The following is a 21670-nucleotide window of genomic DNA, read 5'->3' on the forward strand; positions in this document are numbered from 1 at the left end:
TTGGTTGGTCAGTGTACAGTAAACAGCTGATTCGGGAAACAATGGTTCATTGGTCTGTCACTGTACGTGAATATTTTAATCCAGTAAGGAATGGTATTGTAGGCACTAGGCCGCAGAAAGAGATATAGGATTAATGTAGTATATACAGTTTAGTAAACAAATTCAAATATAGAGTATAAATTGCCCAAAAAATATATACATAATTATTATTCAATAAAAGTAGCCTTTTCATATTAGGCAATAAAAAACAAGTTATTTAATGCAATAATACTTAACAAGTGACATGTATTGTATTGGTCTTATTATGGGCAACCGTGTTGGCAGCGAGAAGCACACAGCACATTAGTTAGTAAAAGGCTATATTGTAAAGATTACTCAAGAGTTTTCAGTAATTTATCAACACATGTGATGTGAAGGTACATAGTTGGGTTTTATTAAAACATTTGTTAAATTAAGCCTCGGATTAAATGAAGGATGTTCGGAGCATGGTCCTCTTTTATGGCCAAAGTTTCTATTAACAGACTTTCTGGTTTGTATGTTTTGTAAAAGATATTTTATAGATTTAAAACTAAGTACTGAACATGGTATAATAAAGTAAACTCTGACAGCAATGCAAAATATAGAATGTTTTAAATTTAATGAATAAGATTAAGGTAATTACTATAGGATGAAATGAATTACAATTCTAAACGAAAGATTTAATAATATAGTAATGCTATTTACACTTTACGGAACAAAACTTGCTTAACCAAACAAAACGTCTGTCACTCAAGTCCCCGTATGGATGCACGTCCTATTTTTTTGAAAGTGAAAGCTTGTACATCAAATTCTAAAACATAGCTAAAGAACTAAAATTAAAGTTTATTATTCTTTTCAATGATATATTGTTTATTTTAATTTCATATTAACGCAATATAATGTAAACTGTCAACTACATACAACTTTACAACTTCTTTCAACTACCTACATATATATATATATATATATATATATATATATATATATATATTTTGCATTTATTTGCTGTTGTTGTTATTGATTTAGAGTATTTATCATATAAAGAATTAAATTGTAATTTCACACTTCATACCTATATTTTACGTTATCACTTAGTTGTTATTATAACTTATTACTGTCTTATTATTAATTCTTGTACATTTATTACAATATTACAATACTGTGTACTCGCTCTGTGTATTACACTTTTTACTTTTGACATGTATAAGTGCGTTAAAACCCTTGAAGTAAAAGCAATATTTACTCATACAATAATACAGGTTTTTAAGATTTTTATCCAACAACTAGTAAAAAAGTTGTACTGAATAACAAAAGTAAACAAAACTGTAAAGAGAATTAAAAAAAAAAAAATGGAGTAGATAAAGTTACGAATCAATATTCTAAGCTGCCTTACAAGTCCCGTTGGTAAAAAGTAGTGTACATTATAAATAGGTTCCAATTAAGACTCCCACATTCTACTATGAGTTAAATTACCGGAATGGGCTATAAAAAGTTTACTCTCCATTGCCATCTCCAACAACAGTTTTTCTTTTCCACTATTTCGCGCCATTCCTTTATTTCCTCTTAAATATTTTTAAAGCCCATGAATACAATGGTGCTGGCTAATAACCTCCCACTCTTTCACCGAAATATATATTAAAACTAGAAAAAACACAATGTAACAAAAGCATGCTAGCTGGCGTTATTGAACATTTTTAAACGGCACAAGAGCCTGGATATAGACTGGTCTAAAACATTTCCCAGTTCGAAAGTAACAAGCTCTAAGATAAACACAAATTTGAATTTACTCAGCAGATCCAGAGTTGGCAAGAAATGAATTTGAAATGAGTAAACACGAGCTGATTATAATCAGTGTTGACTTATTCAGTCCGACACATTAGTAAAACTTACTAGTTTGTGGTAATTTAATGTCGAGCTACAACTAGTTTTCACTTTTTACACTCATATATTAGGCTCCAAACTATTGTATTGAACAGGCAATCTTTCGTTTTTTGGCAAGACTCTAACAATGTGGAATTGTCTATTCCATTTACTTTGATATCAAGTTAAATGTAATCCAGTTGCGACATCTTTAAAGATTTCTATCTGAATTGCGAATTACATTGCAACGTGCATTGCTTTTCTCTTTGAATGGACGTAGCACTCAGTAAGAAAAAGAATTCATTGTGTTTTAATTATCTGTGAGCAAACCATAATCTCTTTATTTGGTGAAAATTGGATAAATATTTACAATCCCTCATAAAACTTAACATTTGTTAACAATTATTCATAAGTCTATACATAAATTAGTTTAGTACTACTGTTTATTCATCAGAACAGAAACTATAAACACTGCAGAACTTGTGTGTCTTATTAAAATTCTGATGGTCCTTTCGCTAAGATTAAACGTCGAAGAAATAGCAACAATGATTAATACTTTTACTATGTGTTGTCATTGTTAGTTATTCCCCAAACAATGAACAAGCTCCTAAGGATATGAGAGAAATTATTATGTCTTGGTCATAAAAGGTAAAATGTCTTATAAATGGGCTATTTCCCCTTAAATATAAACCGAGTATAAATGTAAAACCTCGTACAGGGCGCGGTAATGTCACTGTACTTTACATAATTTGGCTTCACGCTCCTGATCACGTATGGGCTGTATTATAGCTTACTGTTTGTACTTAACTGGACGTCCAACAGGTCCGAGGATAACATAGAATGTGCACGTGACTTGCCTAAGTACTGGCCTAAGAACGTGACTGCATTACCACTACGCCACTATTGTGCAGCAAAATATACGCAGCTGTAAAACTTGGCAAATTTTACGAGAAAATGATGTTTGGAATATCCATGAATTTATTTATTTTGAGCTATGTAATATAGAGGGTAAATTAGCTTTTGGATGTGTGTTTGAAATCTCAAAAGCAAGCCTAGGTCAATATGCATATAATTTTGAAGGTCTTTATTATTTAAACTTAATGCAGTACACCACAGTTTATTAGTTATATTCTTTCAAAAATGGTGGCTGTTTAAATAAAATTAAAATTTAACATTTAAACGGTCACCATTTTGTTTTATAAATCACTATATCAGAAAATTGACAATATTGAGTTCAATTGAATGAATTTCGTAAAAGTATTGAAACGTTAAATATGAATGTTTGTTCTCCCAAATATTCTTTTTAATAATTGAAATTATGTATTCAAAGTTTAATTACCGTTACAAAACTCATTACTTTAAATACTAAGTGAATATTATTAACATCATTAATAATGAAATTAGAGAATTTCCCTGTCAAAATCTATTGCACATTTCTGTCCATTTGGAGGATTATTACTACTTCTTTTGAAGTAGACATGTTGACCTTGTATCCTTAGTAAAATTACGCGGCGAATATCTCGACTGTAGTAACATAATCATGTAAAAGCACCGTACTGAGCAACATTGTCCGTGTTACTCTGCGATTACTGAGCAACATTAGCAGCTGTACACTTAGCATTATCTTACTTCAAGGTAACGACCTACTTATGTAGGACTATCAGTTTTCCTTGAGTAGGAATATGCACACCTATAGGTTATTTAATATAACCTCTATCTTAGGATGGTGCCTACAAACGAGTATTTACAGACTAGTACATTATTTTAATTTTTAGAGTAAGGAACATTTTATAGAATGAGATTTTAGTTCATTGTAGCCGTTCATCCTAAATTTGAGAATAAACAACAAAAATATAAGTTCTTCCGTTAAAAGTTATTGGGAATGAAAATCCAACCTTAAAATTCCACTAAAAATATCTCAGAAAGTGATAAAGTAAAGATTAAGTGACATTTTAAACGACTTTGATTCCATCAAATGCGACGGTAGACTAAAAGGCGTGTTTTTTGTTATTTTTGGACCGGTTTGACGCTATTAGCATTTAGTTAAATAGACGGCAATGTTTTAAATATATTGATTTATACTAAGATAGCAATCGAACTGTTCAAAAGCCAGACGAAATAGGATAACAGATATAGTATTTAGAAGTTAAGTGTGATGTAGAATTCAGAAGTTGTCATAGTCATGAAGCTACAGGCATAAAGGCTCCTAAATATTTCATTAGATCTTAGTCCATTAATTAAGTAAAGATATTCCTTGCCAGTTATTCTAGAATGTGGGATTAGTAGCTTTCAATGACTGAGTGAATCTAGACCAGGTATGGTACGGCACACCAAACTGAAGTTTCATGCAAAATTTCAATTTGTTCTCAAGATATCATGCGGTAGGACAGACATAAGTCTTGCGAGCCTCCTGAGTTTGTCTTCGCTAACGCTCGGCCAAGAAGAACGGTAATGAGGCTAATTGTTAATTAAACAAACAGCTGTTTTATTTTATTTTAGACATTTCCTCTGTAATTTGGCGGTCATGTGTTGATTAAATTTTTTAGATACCTAGAAAATGTATTACTATGCTTTTTATTTCCAGTAATGCAAGGGAAAATCGTATTAAAACGTGTACCCACCAACGGAAAACAGGAGGGATTAATTACAACATAAACCAATAATCTACGTAACATGTTTTCCAAAGGAGGAACTCAATGCTCGTAAAATTCGTAATCCAGGTAATATCTTAGAATACATTTTTATCTGGAGTTATGAAATCCCTGCGGATAAAAGCGTAAAGTTGGTGTGGTACTTCAAGTTGCAGTTTAATATCCATAAAGACGACTTATTCCAAGGAGGGTAATGAAAAATGCTCACAGTAACGTGGAGCGACTTGTTTTACATTCCCCTAAAAGAAGTTATTGTTTTATATTCTAAAGAAAGTATCACTCAATACGAGGTTTTTGTGATTGTTAATTAACTTCATTGTGACACGAATGCGTGTGGTGAGTAATGTGTGAGTGAGGTGCGAGGTGCAACCTTGTTACGACCAAGATGAACTCGTTCCCAACAATTAATGCCTCAATAAAATTGCAACCATACTACGTTTTACGCCTTTACGATCTTGGAAATTCCAATTATAATGGATTGCTGAGTTTTCTAAAACATTCTAACGTATCTTCAAAATGATGAGGCCATGATATCGGCACAATGAAGCTGGAATACAACGTCATCCAGAATATCTTTTATAACATACTTATAAATTGCGTTCGTTTATCCGAGGATATTCCTCAATCGACATAAAAAGCTGAGTCAAAGTGACATTTTTTATTTCTGTAAAATTTAATTAACTAACACTTTTTCAGTGCAATAAGACCCCAAGTAACCTTCAGAAATCGTAAGTTACAATAAATAAGGAATAAGAAAATTTGTGTATTGGCGGCCGCCATGCTCTTAAGCCTCAAAGGCCTTTTGGAGACAGTTCTACAAACTGCCGAAACAACCGATCACGTCCCCTGGGGAAATTCACCACCATTGTCCAAACTACCAGAGATTGTGTAGCGCTCCCTTGCTACTGCAGGACAGTCAAACAACAGGTGTTCAGCAGTTTCCTCCTGCTCGTCATATATTCTACAAATCGGATCCTCCCGGAGAATGATGGCTAGGTGAAGATGCTTGCTCATGTGACTGTGTCCCGTAATCAGACCTATAACCCGAGAAGATAACCATATCCGAAACCATAACCAAAATTAAAGAGGGAAGAATTGTTAAGTATTTTATACGCTCATACTGGGGGAAGGCGACTGTAGGGCGATTCTGCTACGTTACTTCTACGTGAAATTTAACATATTTCGCTTGCCTTGAAGGAGGATTAATAATTTTTTGCAATAAAACAACAAATAGAATAACAAAGAAACACAATTGGTTTCGTGATTGGATTAATTATGGCAAATCGCTTTTATCAATTTATTTATCTTTAAATTTGGTTTTCCAATGTGACAATACGTTAAGCGGAATGGCACGATGTCACAATGTGATCTTCCGGACATTCGATCCACTTCACATTCGTGTTATCCGTGTCATCGGTCCGCAGCTGAGAGAGAGCTTGAACAAAATAATTGTATCACGAAAGAATTTTGAGATTTTCTTCTCTCAATATGAATGCTATTGTCAAAGTTACATGTTCCTTTTCTCAAGATTAAATACTGTTAATTTAAAACCATACCGCGGAAGGACAGCCACAGATTGCATTATGGATTTTTAACAAATGTCCCTAATATCAATTAGAGGAGTCATTTAAGTTGAATAATATTACTGATTTCCGGTATACACTAACAGATATTGTTATGAACAAAATAGCCCCTATAACTCCAAAAGAAAACAACAGATATTTCCAAGTTCACATTCAGGAAGAAACAATATTTTGATTTCTTATACGGCCCAGAGACCTTTCATCCGGGGTCAACAACACGAACCTAACGTTAGTGGAATCTGTACACAGCCAGAGGTAATTCAGCTGTATAAACTTCATGTAGAGAGGAGAGCTGGATACACTAGAGGTCTGATATTGTAGCTACGTTGGTGCTTTAGCAATATTACAGACAGGGGTGTAGGTCACGTCGCCTACAGCCATTAATGGAGCTGCATATAGACACTAAATTAATTCTTGGATGTTGTAATTATACTCATCGCCGCAAAGCAATTGCCTTCTGGAATCCACAGTGAGGAACAACGTAACTAGGTGTACATTTTAAATATTTGATGATCTATAGATTTAATTTTATGAAATTTTATTTAATTTGTTTTGAGTACAATCTAGAAATAAACCTATCAATTTCGTCTTATTATTCTTAATTCTTGAAAGAACTCACGGTACTGAAGAGAAAACAAATAGTTCTTTTTAAATAGCGTGTTTTATAATATAGTAATGTTTAATTGGGTTAATTTAAGTACATCTATTATTATAGCTCGGTAATAGATACATGATAAATTTATAATTTCGTTTCCTAAAATAGAATTAGGCACTGTACAATATAATATAAATTTAATGCCAAAATAGCAGACCATTTTGTAAATGGAAATTTTATTAAATTTAAATTTTACCGAAATCGACATGAATAAAATGAATGGGTAACTTTTAAAATGTATTGTATTACCCTTATATATTCATCAGTATCCATATTATTAAGGAATAGCCAAAAGCGCAGTGTAGTGGGTACGGTGGTTATTGCAAGAAAGCCGAATAAATGAACGTCGAGCGTGGCTGCTATTTGGATGAGTAACCGGCGCGGCGCGCGCTGAGCGATTCTGAGAAAATAGCCTACCTACCTGGCCATTGCTGGTTCAGAAGTCACCATTAAGCCGCTGGTGCCAATGTTAGGTGTAAGAAAGGGCTTCTTAGCCCTAACTTCGATAGTAAAATAAGATATCCGTTAACGTTTTACTGATAATTTAATTTTCATTTTTTAATATTTAACAAACCTATTCGTCAAATGCGTGTCGTCTAAGGTCCTGTATATAAAATGTTGAAATAGCAACGTCAAAGGCTAAATTGAATTTTTAGCGTAAGGTGGTTTTTTTCTCATTTCAAGCAAAAGTCATTAATACAACTTTTTAATTGTTTATTATAGATACTTACTGGTTTAAACTAGCTGTCCATAAATATTTAGCTTAGTTGAAGTAGATAATAAAGCAAAATCCATTACATATGTTGGAATGTTAAAGTACAAAAGCCTATAGATTCATATCAATTATACGTATGCAAAAATAACTGCAATATAAATTGTAATTAGTCTCTTACCAAACGTTCATAGTTATACGTTTTCTTAACGGCTTGTAACTCCTTAGACAGCGACCAGAGGTAATTTTTATTCCCACCATTTTATACTTAATGGCCAATACGTTGGACAACAACAGATTAGCTAAATGTATGGCATCTGCCTGCCAAACGTCCAAGGCGTAGTCTTGAGTTCATGGGTTCAGGGAAGACTTGTCCCAATAAACTCTTCCAGACGCTTTATATTATTAGCCTGTTTAGTCAAAACTGTAATTGTGATTGTATAGTTTGTAAAATATATTATTACAAGGTGAAACACACGCTAGGGGTTTATACTAGACCGGACAGCGACCTAAAGGAATGGAACGATCGAATAAGTATACGAGTGTTTAATATGTAAAACAGTCAATTACACTTTTTTGAACTTTTGGTGGTGGTTAAAGACAGTAAATGAGTTATGTAAATGTATAATGGCCATTCCGGTATTCTAACCAATATTAGAATGTGGGGTCTTAATAGGAGGTAATGTATAATGTAGATCACTAACCTTGTCATCAGGATTCATCAGGACTTGCCCTTAAGGCTACTTGCCTTAGGCGACAATGTACTCAAAACGCTTTTAAATTACTGTATCCGGTTTTCTTTTGATTTTGATATTTTATACGAATTTTCTTTTACTAATTATTGAATCAAAATCTTGAAAGTTGTTCAATTCAATTCAATAAAAATCCTATTATTCTAAGAGTGTTACTTTAGTTTCATAGGTTTTAGCACTTCTGTTTATAGATACGTTATAAGTAATGTTAGTAACCCTGAAAAGTTAACTATATCAATTCACATAGTGTAATACATAGACCGAGTGACATTATCTATCAGTGTTATTTATGCGATTATTTCATGCCTCTGTGAAGAAGAACAATCGAACTATCAGATGATTTATATTGCATTACATTAAATCGCGTTAGTGAGCAATTTGCATAATTTATAGAATAGATAATGGGAAAATAATAATGAAACTTTGATTGCAGTTCTTTAGCTTTGACTATTGTATGTAAAGTGGACGAAAATTTCACATTATAAAACTGTATTTCCATACACATAACAAATACATTAATAGTTCAGTAACAAATAAATAGTAATTTGTATGATAAATAACAAACTTTCCTTCTAAATGCCCAACCTACAGACCTATGCGTCACTCAATCCTAGTCTGTTCCCTAACTGTTTTCGCAGAGAACCGCCTTGTAATCATTCCTTTCAGAAGTCTCGATTTTCCTGGTTCAGTCAATCAAATCCCTTTGCATCTTTTTCTCTAAAATAGCTTGATCAACGAATAGCTGATTGTATTGGTGTGTCCTATAACAGCGAATTGATAAATTACTTCTCTCACGTATTCACAAGTTCCTTTATGGTTATACCTACACTTTGTGTTAACCGTTTCGTGAATTAGTACGATTATAGTCCATAAAATATCCTTTTACACTTGCTTAATAAACATGACGTAGTGTGGATCAATAAAGTTTTAAATTGCGAAATAAAAACGTTGCGTCTCAATTTAAGTGTGAAAAAGAATCCTAAACTTGTTAAAATTTAGGAAAACCCTTATAACGGAAAGCAATTTGAACGATATGTTTAGTTGAAAGAAATAAACAAAGTAAAAACTGTGAGATGACATCCCTTATAGTGTTCTAGATAAGTGTGTCTAAAGTTAATTTGTTAAATTTTATAATTTGTTTGTTGTAAACGTACTTATACTCTAACTAATTTACCCATATAGTTACTAATAATTTTCAAAAACTGATATATGTGATGTGTAATAATTAAAGCTGAAGAGTCAAATTTTTAAAAACAGAAAAGAACAATATTTTAACCAAAATTCATATCCGCTCCCTCGTTCTGGAATATCTGATACTTAAAGAGACAACGTGACTTCAAAAGATTACTAGTAATTGTTCTACACTAGTGTGTCAGCCCATCAACAGCTATCTACAGCGTAAGGCGAAGCAATGCGGCTTACTCGAGTCGTATAGAAGGCTTACCGGCTTGTGGGCTCAGGGTGGGAGATTGTTCCCCACATTGGCACAAGGATCACGCTGGATCCTGTTCCTGCTCTCACCAATCCTATATCCTTCTGGCAACATTACTCAGGATAAGTTCCTCCATAAGGCGGAAATATATCGGTTATTGCTTACAAAGCGTGAACTTCTCTTATATAAATACATTTCACACGATGGCTTCAGCAATGTAAAAGCAGGGTCTGACAGTGTAACACCAATTGGAGGTTACTATCTGATTCTTCTCTCATATACATTTCACACGATGACATGTAAAAAGCAGGGTCTGAGAATGTAACACAATGGCAAATACCTGGAATAATGGTAGAAACTACTGTGGCAACCATATTAAGTTATACCAGACAGAGGGTTACTATCGGCACTTACGTAACACTAGTATCTATGACAGCCTTAAATGATAGATGTACACATGTAAATGCTACAAATACAATTAACGTACTGTTAATCTCAACAAGAAACCGATCTTTACATTGCGAATCCGTTATTTACTTATTTTATATTTATACTTTTACATGGGCCTATTCAAAACTATTCAGAAATATAATTATAATCTATTAAAAGAGAATTATGGAACTAAAAGATTAATATATTATTCTTAAGGAGTACATTTAATGCTTTACAAAACGGATCTCTAAATGCCATCGAGAGACTTGACCTAATTCGGCTTATAATAAGGGTGTTTTGGTCTTTAGAAATCTATTAAAGCGATATTTTACCCCCAGGATGGCTCTTATTTCTTTAGTATTTTATCTTATCTTAGAAAATTGTAATATTTTATTATAAGACAACCATGTCACCAATGAGGAAACCGTTAGAGTAGACACATTACTAAACAAACGGAATGAAGCCTTATTATATTTTTATAATTTTTAAGCGAGTTATATGCACTTACATGACGTTATATTGTGCCTTATTAAGTTGGTTTAGTTGCGATGGGAACACTTCGCAACTAATCAGAGCGTAGGTTGATCGCTAAGTGTTTTATATAGTTGGTTTTGCCCTTTAGAATAAGTAATTTTGTACCTTAAAATTATTAAACGGCTCTAATCCATGTTAACCTGGAAAATCTTATTTAGTAAAAACTTGATTAGATTGCCATAATCCTCTACAACGGTAAACTCATACTTCTGTAACGTAGTTTTAAAAAATCGATCTTTAGTCCTGTGAAAGAACTTACTACCTAACATACTAGAATCCGAACTACTAGGTCTCAATCAGGTACTAGTAACTTAATTACTACAATAATAATAAATGCGCAAATGGTAATTTTGTCGTCAAATGGCTTTAACCGTCATTACTATTTCCACTATAACAATTCACATGTTATCAGTAGCCACCATTTATTTTAACTATTTCCAAAAATGCTCACAGTATTATACAATAACTTATAGAAGTATAAAAATAATAAAACAGACTTAAGAAGGAAACGAATCTTATGATTGACTGAAACCGCTTGATCCTTATTCGAAAGTACAGTCACGTACAGACGTACAGTCAGGTACGAGACGGATCAGGCGGACGGAAATTGAGATGAAATTCATAAAACGCCAGACTCTCCGCCAGTCTTTATTAAAAACCTCAAGGTATTTTTTGGTTTCTATTTCAAGAATTTAAAGTTGAAATGTGATTTACTATCTTTTACATGTGAAATACTTTACATTGTAATATGACAGTAGAGTTGGCTATTTTCTATATATAAAAAAATTGGATGCAGGCTAAAATATATTATAACCTATATTATAAGTATTGTAATTAATATTAAACATCTAATGGGGAATATTAAAATGGGTAATATACTTTTTGGATCAACACACATGAAAAATAATGTTTGTAAATGTGATAATTATAATAAAAAAAATATACATAAAGGAAAATGACAAAAGATTGTTGTGATATTAATATTTTGTTATTAGAGTTTTTACCTTCGTTTTTCCAATAAAAAACGAGACAACTAGTAGATTTGTTGTGGTTTACCACAACCTATATCATTTATCAAGCGTTCCTTAGCCTCTGTTTTGGAGTATAAGATCCAGTAGTCTGACATAATGTCACGACAAAAACATTGCTACTAATATTTTTAACCAAAGCAAATTGAAAGATTTGCTTCATAATAGAGTTTACTGATTGTATGTCCTGTTAAATTACAACAATCGTTTAAACCCACAGAGTTTCGTTCTTTCGTCCGTTCAAATAAAAATTGTAACTTGAACTATTTTGAAATGGTTAATTCTTTCAGAGATGCTGCACAACACAATTTTGTTCTGTATAATTAAACAGTAGTGGTAAGCGCACAAGGAAGGAGAAGAAGATATTTTCAGTGTTTTTGTTAGTGAAATTAAATTTGATAAATTTAATTGTAGTACAAGTAAGTATAATACCAACAATGATAACGCGTGGAACAGCCTATGCCATAAACTGACACAGATCCATTATGAAGAAGAAACTTCGCGGAACTTTCAGGAAACTGCATACGAATTCCGGCAATACTAACGCGTGGAACAGCCTATGCCATAAACTGACACAGATTCATTATGAAGAAGAAACTTCACGGAACTTTCAGGAAACTGCATACGAATTCCGGCAATACTAACGCGTGGAACAGCCTATGCCATAAACTGACACAGATTCATTATGAAGAAGAAACTTCGCGGAACTTTCAGGAAACTGCATACGAATTCCGGCAATACTAACGCGTGGAACAGCCTATGCCATAAACTGACACAGATTCATTATGGAGAAGAAACTTCACGGAAACTTTCAGGAAACTGCATACGAATTCCGGCAATACTAACGCGTGGAACAGCCTATGCCATAAACTGACACAGATTCATTATGAAGAAGAAACTTCGCGGAACTTTCAGGAAACTGCATACGAATTCCGGCAATACTAACGCGTGGAATAGCCTATGCCATAAACTGACACAGATCCATTATGAAGAAGAAACTTCGCGGAACTTTTAGGAAACTGCATACGAATTCCGGCAATACTAACGCGTGGAACAGCCTATGCCATAAACTGACACAGATTCATTATGAAGAAGAAACTTCACGGAAATTTCAGGAAACTGCATACGAATTCCGGCAATACTAACGCGTGGGACAGCCTATGCCATAAACTGACACAGATTCATTATGGAGAAGAAACTTCACGGAACTTTCAGGAAACTGCATACGAATTCCGGCAATACTAACGCGTGGAACAGCCTATGCCATAAACTGACACAGATTCATTATGAAGAAGAAACTTCGCGGAACTTTCAGGAAACTGCATACGAATTCCTGCAATACTAACGCGTGGAACAGCCTATGCCATAAACTGACACAGATTCATTATGAAGAAGCAACTTCACGGATCTTTCAGGAAACTGCATACGAATTCCGGCAATACTAACGCGTGGAACAGCCTATGCCATAAACAGACACAGATTCATTATGAAGAAGAAACTTCGCGGAACTTTCAGGAAACTGCATACGAATTCCGGCAATACTAACGAAGAAAACCCAATCTTGTGTTGGTAAACCGAGGTTTGTGGTAGGTAGATCGGGAAAGTCTTGGTCGAAAAACCGCGCAGCAATTCCATAAAGCTATAAAATATTTTTACTTTTTTTAGTTTTGCAAAAACTACGTAATGCAAGGTCGAAGTACTCTTGTTTCGAGAGAATAAATTGTAATAATATATCTTAGAAATAAATATGAATGGTAAATTGTGTTAATGTGTTTTGATAGTTCAACTATAACAGCTGACATATAATGAAACAAAAGTCTCGTGCTTGGTAATTTTTCACAATGATGAGTCCGTCTGCGACCCTAGGGGTTGAAAAATAAAATATCGTCACTGTCGCCTCCCTCGCTTCGGGCGAAAGAGACAGCGAGTAATGGCCATGACCGCCTGCCAGTCATCTATTTGAACGGCTATTTATTAATGCTCTCTACATAGTTCTCATTACTTAGTTGTTGGCGCTAGTCTTATAAATAAAAATGAATTGTAAAATGTGCTGCTAAGCGCTATCTCGAGAACGGCTGAACTAATTCGACTAATTCCTTTAGTATTATTCGTTGAAGTCCGAGGAAGGTTTATACTAATAGAAAAATGATACTCCAATGCAGCACTGGGAATATTCTAGACCGGAAGTACCTTACAAAGATTAAAGTAAGAGTAGAGTAGTTAAGTTGTATCTTGTGCTTTTTGACCGAATTAGATTTCCGAAACCTATATGTATATTTTTGATCGTGGTCCCAAGGCAGACTTAGCTGTTGCACATTCGAACAAGAAATGCGCCTACACCTTAAAAACATGATATCAGAGTCAGGTTAAACTCCGATGCTCTAAAGCAGGATCACTTAAATAATATGTACCTAATGTATACGTACTTATATTAAAGCTTTTATAGGATTCCATCGTATTACATCATAAGTCCTTTTTCCAAAATTTTAAATAGGACAACGATTTTGAAAATTGCGTGTGAAGCCGTGGGTAACAGCTAATTTAGTTTATGAAAATACGTAACATAGATATTGTATTGAACATATCATTGTTAGGTAAATGAATATGTAGATCTTATTCAATATTTGATACACAGACAAACATTATAATAGCTATAAATACTTTGAATATTAAAGAGCCGCAACACACTTAAAGCAAAAATGTACCACAAATCTAATCAATTATGTAAAAAGTGAAATACAGGAGCTTAAAAATTACAGGAGGTGCGTCTGAACTAAACGTTATGTTGAGAGCATTACAGAATACAAAGTAACAAATTCAGACGTAAGACGATTGCCTAAACTTAACTAAAAGAATATGAATATTTACTTTACAGGAACAAACAAAGAATATATCACGTCTCTTTATTCAGATTTGGTTTTGTAAACAAATCTTAAAACTACTTTTACAATAAGAAAATCTCAGTTTTAATTAAAAAGCCATTGCTTTACTGTATGTAAAATACTCGTAGTATTCCAATACCTCATGTACTTTTCTAGACTTAAACCACACTCCAATATAAGCCGACAATTGTTAAAAATAATGATTTTACTGTAAAACGATTACTTGATTTATTGTTGCAGTAGTTGTTTAAAGTTTATGAGACATGCGACTGTATCATGATCACTAGACTCATAATTAATTAGAGTTTAATATTCTACCAGGTCTCTACTCCTGCTGTAAAACTGATCGCGAACCTGTAAACTACTACTATTTTGCCTTGTAAGTCCGTAAAACAAATATTCTAAGCCAAAAATGTATGAAGATTAATATTAGAACATTTAAGCACATTCAATTGTAAACTTTCTGTTTCATTCGGTCAATCATTTGCTCATTGCTAATTACATAATAAGTAATTTACATGAAGGATTGAAACCTTACATTTCAATTTAAACTGCCATTATGTAAATTTTTGGAATTTCCAAATTCCTCAGATGATCTTTTCCATTCTTACTATCTTTTTCTCTAATATGCTTTCCTCGCCTACAAAAAGGATAGCGTCAAAGATACAACCAGGGACTGGATTCTTTAACTGTACAAATGTAAAAATTTTAATCATTCTATGTTTTACCAGCGGAGACAAATTATATTTTATGATTACGAATGCATGATGAATGACACGCTCACCAGTGGTGAATAGGCAGCTCGTAATACCAGCTACATGAAGTTTCATTGCGGAGTAATTAAACCGTAACACGTACTTTCATAGTACAGCTAAACAATACACGAACAAAACTGGATGGGAGATTATAAGTGACAACAGATCAAATAGTCCTAAAGCACAGAGTTAATTTTCATTGTATAAGCATAAAACCTAGATTTTTGAAATGAATAGAGAAATTTCCCTTTAGAAACATATCGGTCTGTGGTCCTTTTGGCGGAGATCAAAATTGGAGTACAAAAAAGGGTTAAAAGTATCAAATTAATCTTTCTCGCTGAAAATACTTTTCTTAGTTTGACAAATTGAAAACCGACCGTCAGCGTGTTGAACATATGTAGATTCTTAAGGGTGGTGATTTTCAGTCTCTTGGTGATTGATGTCTGACGGTGATCAAGCTAAAAAAATATTTGTGGTGAACAACTATCACTTCATATTTTAACCCTTCCATACCCTCCATCAAAACTAGCGTGCCTGACCTTCGATTCCTTTTTTAAGGAAGAATTCCTCAATAGACTTTTACAAAAAGAAGATTGTATAAAAAGTGCAAATTAGCTTTCTTTTCTTAGACTATAATTTTTACGGCACCGAGCTGTATTGAATGTCTTCCCACTTACTCAGATACCTAGTCACCAGTACATTTTGCAATACTCAACATAGTCGTTCAGAAATAGAGTTACTGTGGAGATACGTGCCTTTATTGCCATTATTTTGTTTTTACGGCACTCGTGAATACCTCAATTTAGAGCTAAGATAACTATGTACTTGTCTGTTTTCTGATAGTTAAAATAATCGTTCAGAGATACGCTACTGTAACTTTGAGGACTGTGCCGAGCAACACTGCTGTTTGCACTGCCATTATGAGTGTCTGACAGATATAATATGGATAATTTAAAAATGAGTGGAAATCTTATTGGCCTTTTTAGGTTGCTCTCTTCAAATAAATCTATAGTAATTTGAAAAAAAATCACAATTCCGTATTTTTGCACTTTAACCAGAACTTCTATTAATATATTTCAACATAAAACAAACTTTTTATTTTTTAAACACGATAAAAAAGAATTACTAATCCATATATTAATTTATTTTTACTCAGAACTGTAAAGATATAAAATTAAAATAGCAGTAATATAAGTAGTTTTTTTATAATTTACTACAAAAAGAGGTTAAAAACTAGTTTTAATTTAAAATAAGCCTTAGCAAACTTTTCAGTTTATGAACTACAGTATGGGTTTGTATGACAATCCCTGCATAAGCCAGCTCGCTATGCTAGCCGTAAATACCTTAATCCATTCATAATTTTACTTCTGGATTAAACAGTATACTTCCCCATTAGTCTTTTCATGATATCATAAATTTTTAACGTAAACGAAATGGAGTGTTGCCACAACATTTTGGGTTCATAACATAATTGGTTATTTTTGCATCAACAATTTTCCTAATATTAAAATGTTATGAATTACAAAATAAAAATCATTATACGTTCTAAGAAATTTTGGAATCGGCACTACCCTTGAATATTTTGGACAGTTTTAATTGTTTAGACTATTCTGTGCCGTTCGTAGGTGGCATATAGTTGCTACATAATATAAATCGAGAAACAAAGAACTCAAAGTCAAATACAATAAGGTAAATCAATAGCTTTATGAATGAGAGTCCTTGATTTTCATTACGCTTCTTTTGTTACACATTGTTAATTAATTTTAAATATGACATAACTATACAGGGCTTTCATACTCATTCTGCATTGTATTTGTGCATATGCATCTTCAATAAAGATTGATTCAGTAAAATAACACGAACCCGGATCTCTCAGTTAGCAGGCAAGCATGAAATTTCTACACTTCAGAAACCCTTTATTTGCGGTTCTTTAATTTTCCCGTTCATACCACACGTGTTTAAATGATCAAAAATAACATGTCATCTAAATTTTAAATTACATTAAAATACAAAACCAATATTTAATACATATTATTGTGAGGCCTTTCGATATCCAAGATACCTTCATCAGACACATCACAAAATTTAAAGGCCTCACAATAATATGTATTAAATATTGGTTTTGTATTTTAATGTAATTTAACAGTGACCAATATAAGCTCCATCTATAGCATGTCATCTAAGGTACACCTTTTTTACGATGTTATATTCATTAAATTTGTATAGTGTCTAAGTTACAGAACCACTGCATATAAAAGCAACAGCTATAGTGACTGCATGTAGCCGACAATGGAGTAACATGGTGGTCACCCTTTAAATTCTCTACTAAAATCCTGTAGTTTATAAAGGTTCTGTCATACATGAGAGGAGAATGAAGCTGAAAATATAAAAAGAGTAGCTCTAGTGGCAGCTAATTGACCATGACAATACGTGGTGCATTCTTTCTTAAAATTCTTTACCTTAAAAACTTTTTGAGATACAGTAGTTGAATACATAAAAGGAGTAGCTTTAGTGACAGCGAATTGACTATGACAAAACATGGCCCTTTAGACTCTCTAAAAATTCTTTACTCTTAGGCACTTCTTGAGATACAGGAGCTGAAAAAATTATAAGAGTAGCTTTAGTGACAGCGAATTGAACAGTAAAAGATGTAGTGCAAACCCTTTGCGTTCTATTCTGACGTTCGTTAGCCGATTAAGTTTCTTGAAACAAGTTTGAAACAATGAAATTAAAAAAAAAGAAACATGTTGAAACAATAGTACTGTATACGCCTCAATGTTTTATGTACGTAGTTTTCTAAAAAAAAATATATGTGACAGCCACTACCACGATAGGCAGACTTGATAGTCCTGGAGGAACTATTCATACAATTCAGAGGCAAAGAATGATATCTTACTCTCCTATTAAAGGTTTGGAATCGTAAAACAGTATGCTGTGGCCGCTGAACGATCCCATCCCTATGCCTGTCCTGTTTAACCGAAAGGTCCCCACCACGTGGTCTCTACAACGCAAAACAATAGGAATCCTTACTTGAATGGCGAATTTCCCCCTATCATACCTTAGATGAGCAATGACCATTGGGAGATCCCTATTTATGTATCTAGTCCCATTCCGTTGGACTCGTATGGACGTAGCGTACAGACGTACTCATAACAGCATGGTGGGAAGACTTTTACTTCGTTGAGGTCACCTAATAACTATACGTTCAAGACTTTAACATCTGCTTAAAGTTTGCGAAGACACTTAAAAATAAAAATAAATTCATAAGCAAATAAATTAGCTACTTAAAAATAGAAATCAGAACAGTCGTCCAATAATTTTCTTTGAAACTATTACCTTTTGGCATTACTATCAAGTAATGTAATCTAATACTCTTAGTAATTGAACTGTATCACATACATCATCTAAGTCCTTTTTTATAATATCGTTGAGGACATGAATATTATTTTAAACTTTGCCTATTTAGTATTTATTGTCTGATGTGGCTAATCAAGGATTGAAAACTTTATTTCTCTTGAGTTTAACACCACCGGAGATTTAATTTTGCCAGTCCCAGTGGGTTCTGTGTTAAAAATGTTGTTTTATTGACAGCATATCAACGACTAAGACGCAATACAAGGTAACATCTTATTAGATTTGATAATAAACGTGAAATAAAATTGAAATGATTTAAAAATTACCATATCAACGACTAAGACGCAATACAAGGTAACATCTTACGTTAGATTTGATGAAACGTGAAATAAAATTTAAATTATTTAAAAATTTCAGTGAATTTTCATTTACAATATTTATTTAAGAGTTTAACAAATTGGTCTAATCGGGAAGTTATACAGAAAATATATTAAAATATACACTAATGACACATTATAAAAGGAAATAATAAAAATATACATCATTACATGTGGCATTTATTTTATAAGACAAAATGATAAAATACGTTAAATAAGCGTTAGAACACTTGGGCGTATATAAAACACAAGTAACGGATCGAACGGTCCCAAGGTTTAATATGAAAACATTTATTTCTAGTTTACACCTAGGTGGTTTTGGTGTTCTATATTTGATTGCCTTATCTAACATTACTTACAACCCTTCAAAAATTAAGTACACTAAGCTTTAAACAAGATGTAAACACCGTCATTGCTGCAGCAGAGAATATGAAACTCTCAGAGATGCGCAATAGTATACGTGTGAAGGAGGCGTAGAACCTCAACAACTAGTGAAAACGTCAATTTATTTCTTAATTGTGCTGAAAATAAAATATTTAACATTTTACACGAGCCAAATACAAACCTCTGCTTTGAGTATGCAATGATGACAATGTCACTTTACATAATATACTTTCTCATTTTATGTATATAGAGCTTATATGTTTTAAATTACTGAAACAACATTTATAGTACTTTCTGTAAATTTACAACAAATACTTTACGAATATAGGCATTAAAATGAGAATGCATAAAATTACTGAATTATAAAAATATATAATCACTAAACTATTTTCTATGTGATAATTCATAGTGTACGATACTTATTTCTTATTACGGTACGATTACTTATTAAGGGAATATATATTTTGTAATAGAATAAATTAAAGGCTCAGAAGTTGAATTTTAGTATTTGCTAACTAAATGAAAATCAAAAATTATTGTTATGGTTCAAATAAATAATAATATCTGATGATATTTAATAAATAAAATCATAAATAGAAGTACTTATAATATTAAGAGTAAATCGTTTGGTAATGTTATGGGAATAAAACAATATTACTCTCTTATTATTTGTTACATGCATCTTAATTTTTGTATATATTTATTTTCCTTGCTATACATATCAAAATTTATCACAGATTGTAGAATGGTTAGATTAGTTTAATAATGATTATCTTTAAAAATAAATTTAAGCAATACAGAAATTAAACTGTACTTTACTGTCCGAAATTAAATTAAATTAAATTGTGGTAATTAAACGCCATTGTCATGAAGCATAAACTGCAATAATATAATAAGTAGACTAATAAGGTTTTCTAGTGAATGGTTCCCTAGCATTGAACAATGTAATGAATTCCCTAAATAAAAATGATATATACTACAGCAATGCGTGTTCATACCACAAATTTATAAAGTTTATTTAAGTTATACAAACACATAGTACTACTTTTACTCAAGAATTGAATTAAATACAAAAGAAATATCCGAGACAAGTTGTCCAGCTAACAGTCTAACCCTTGACCTACCTCTGGTGCTGAACCCTTGCTGAGTACCGAGCCTCCTGCTCTTGCTGACTCCGTGGCCGCATCTCCCGTGGAGCAGCAGGGACAGAGGGAGCTCCACGCTTGCGCCCGCGTCCCCCCAACAATCAATACCCGCGGGCGAATGGAGGTCACACCCCATCATCCCCTACCCACCCCCTTCCCCCCGACGGGAGACTTGTGGCCTGACCTCTCCGCGTTGGACTTTGGTGGATTTTTGTCACTACCTTGTTGGCAAATTAGTGGGCAAATCGATGCCCCGCGGTTTTTGGTGTCAGGGGTGAGGTCGAACAAGAGATCTGCTCTGCCCCCTTCCGCCCCGTGCCCCCCGACCGGGGTGACAGCGCCAGCTACACCTGTACTGGTGGGGGAAGCTGTGTACTCGATTTCATTACGCTATACACACGTAGTAAGATATAAAAATGTAAAGCGTAACGGATTGAATCGTCGCAACTGAGTCTTCTTTACATTGATTACTTTCACTGGTTAAAATCATTGAGATAAGACCAGAGTACAGAGATATACAGAGTAACCAAATTCTCTACACAAACTACAGGATATTGTTCCTTTGGTGAAATGAAGAAGCCAAATAAAATGCAACCAATTGTCTATCTATTTCCGATTACGGTCTGTTTGTAAGTCATTGTTTTTGTTTTGTTTTTTACTTATGAAATTATATTTTAAACACTATCTAACCAACTTTAACCAAACTTTAGTGAACTCTTTATGTTATAAAAAACTACGTATTAAATATGTTTGATCATATTTGCAAATCATGCAACCAAAATATTTTAAAAAGTACTAATTTGACATAAAAGTTAGAAAAATAGGGTTTTATAGAAATATACCACCAATCCAATGACACTTTCAATTTTTGAATCAGATAAAAAAACTAACTTATTGCACTTTTAGTCCGATCATACACGAATTCATCACAAGGTTGTTCACAATAAGTTATCAGTTCAATAATAAAAAGACATAATAACAAATTAAGACATAAGAAAATTATCTGCTCCACTGTAGAACTGCTTATAAATATGAACAGTGTGAATTAAAAGTATGGATACACTCAGATTAGTTTTTGATGGATAAAGCTGGAGGGATGAAACTCGGGACAACTTT

At 33.1% G+C, this 21670-nt stretch overlaps 1 protein-coding gene across 18 annotated transcripts in view; it reads right to left on the reverse strand.

Annotated features, from left to right (window-relative positions):
• The window catches only part of LOC124362985 (MAP kinase-activating death domain protein), a 191780-nt gene that overhangs the window by 114276 nt on the left and 55834 nt on the right, over window positions 1–21670 (reverse strand). The window contains exon 1 of one of the 18 annotated variants that reach the window (XM_046817915.1): window positions 20534–20610. The exons of the other annotated variants lie outside the window; for them this stretch is intronic. The gene's annotated coding sequence lies outside the window, so the exon portion shown is untranslated. Of the gene's footprint in view, window positions 1–20533; window positions 20611–21670 lie in introns of those variants that run through there. 18 annotated transcript variants of the gene reach the window in all.

The sequence above is a fragment of the Homalodisca vitripennis genome, chromosome 5 (genome assembly GCF_021130785.1).
Source record: "Homalodisca vitripennis isolate AUS2020 chromosome 5, UT_GWSS_2.1, whole genome shotgun sequence".
Lineage (NCBI taxonomy): Eukaryota > Metazoa > Arthropoda > Insecta > Hemiptera > Cicadellidae > Homalodisca > Homalodisca vitripennis.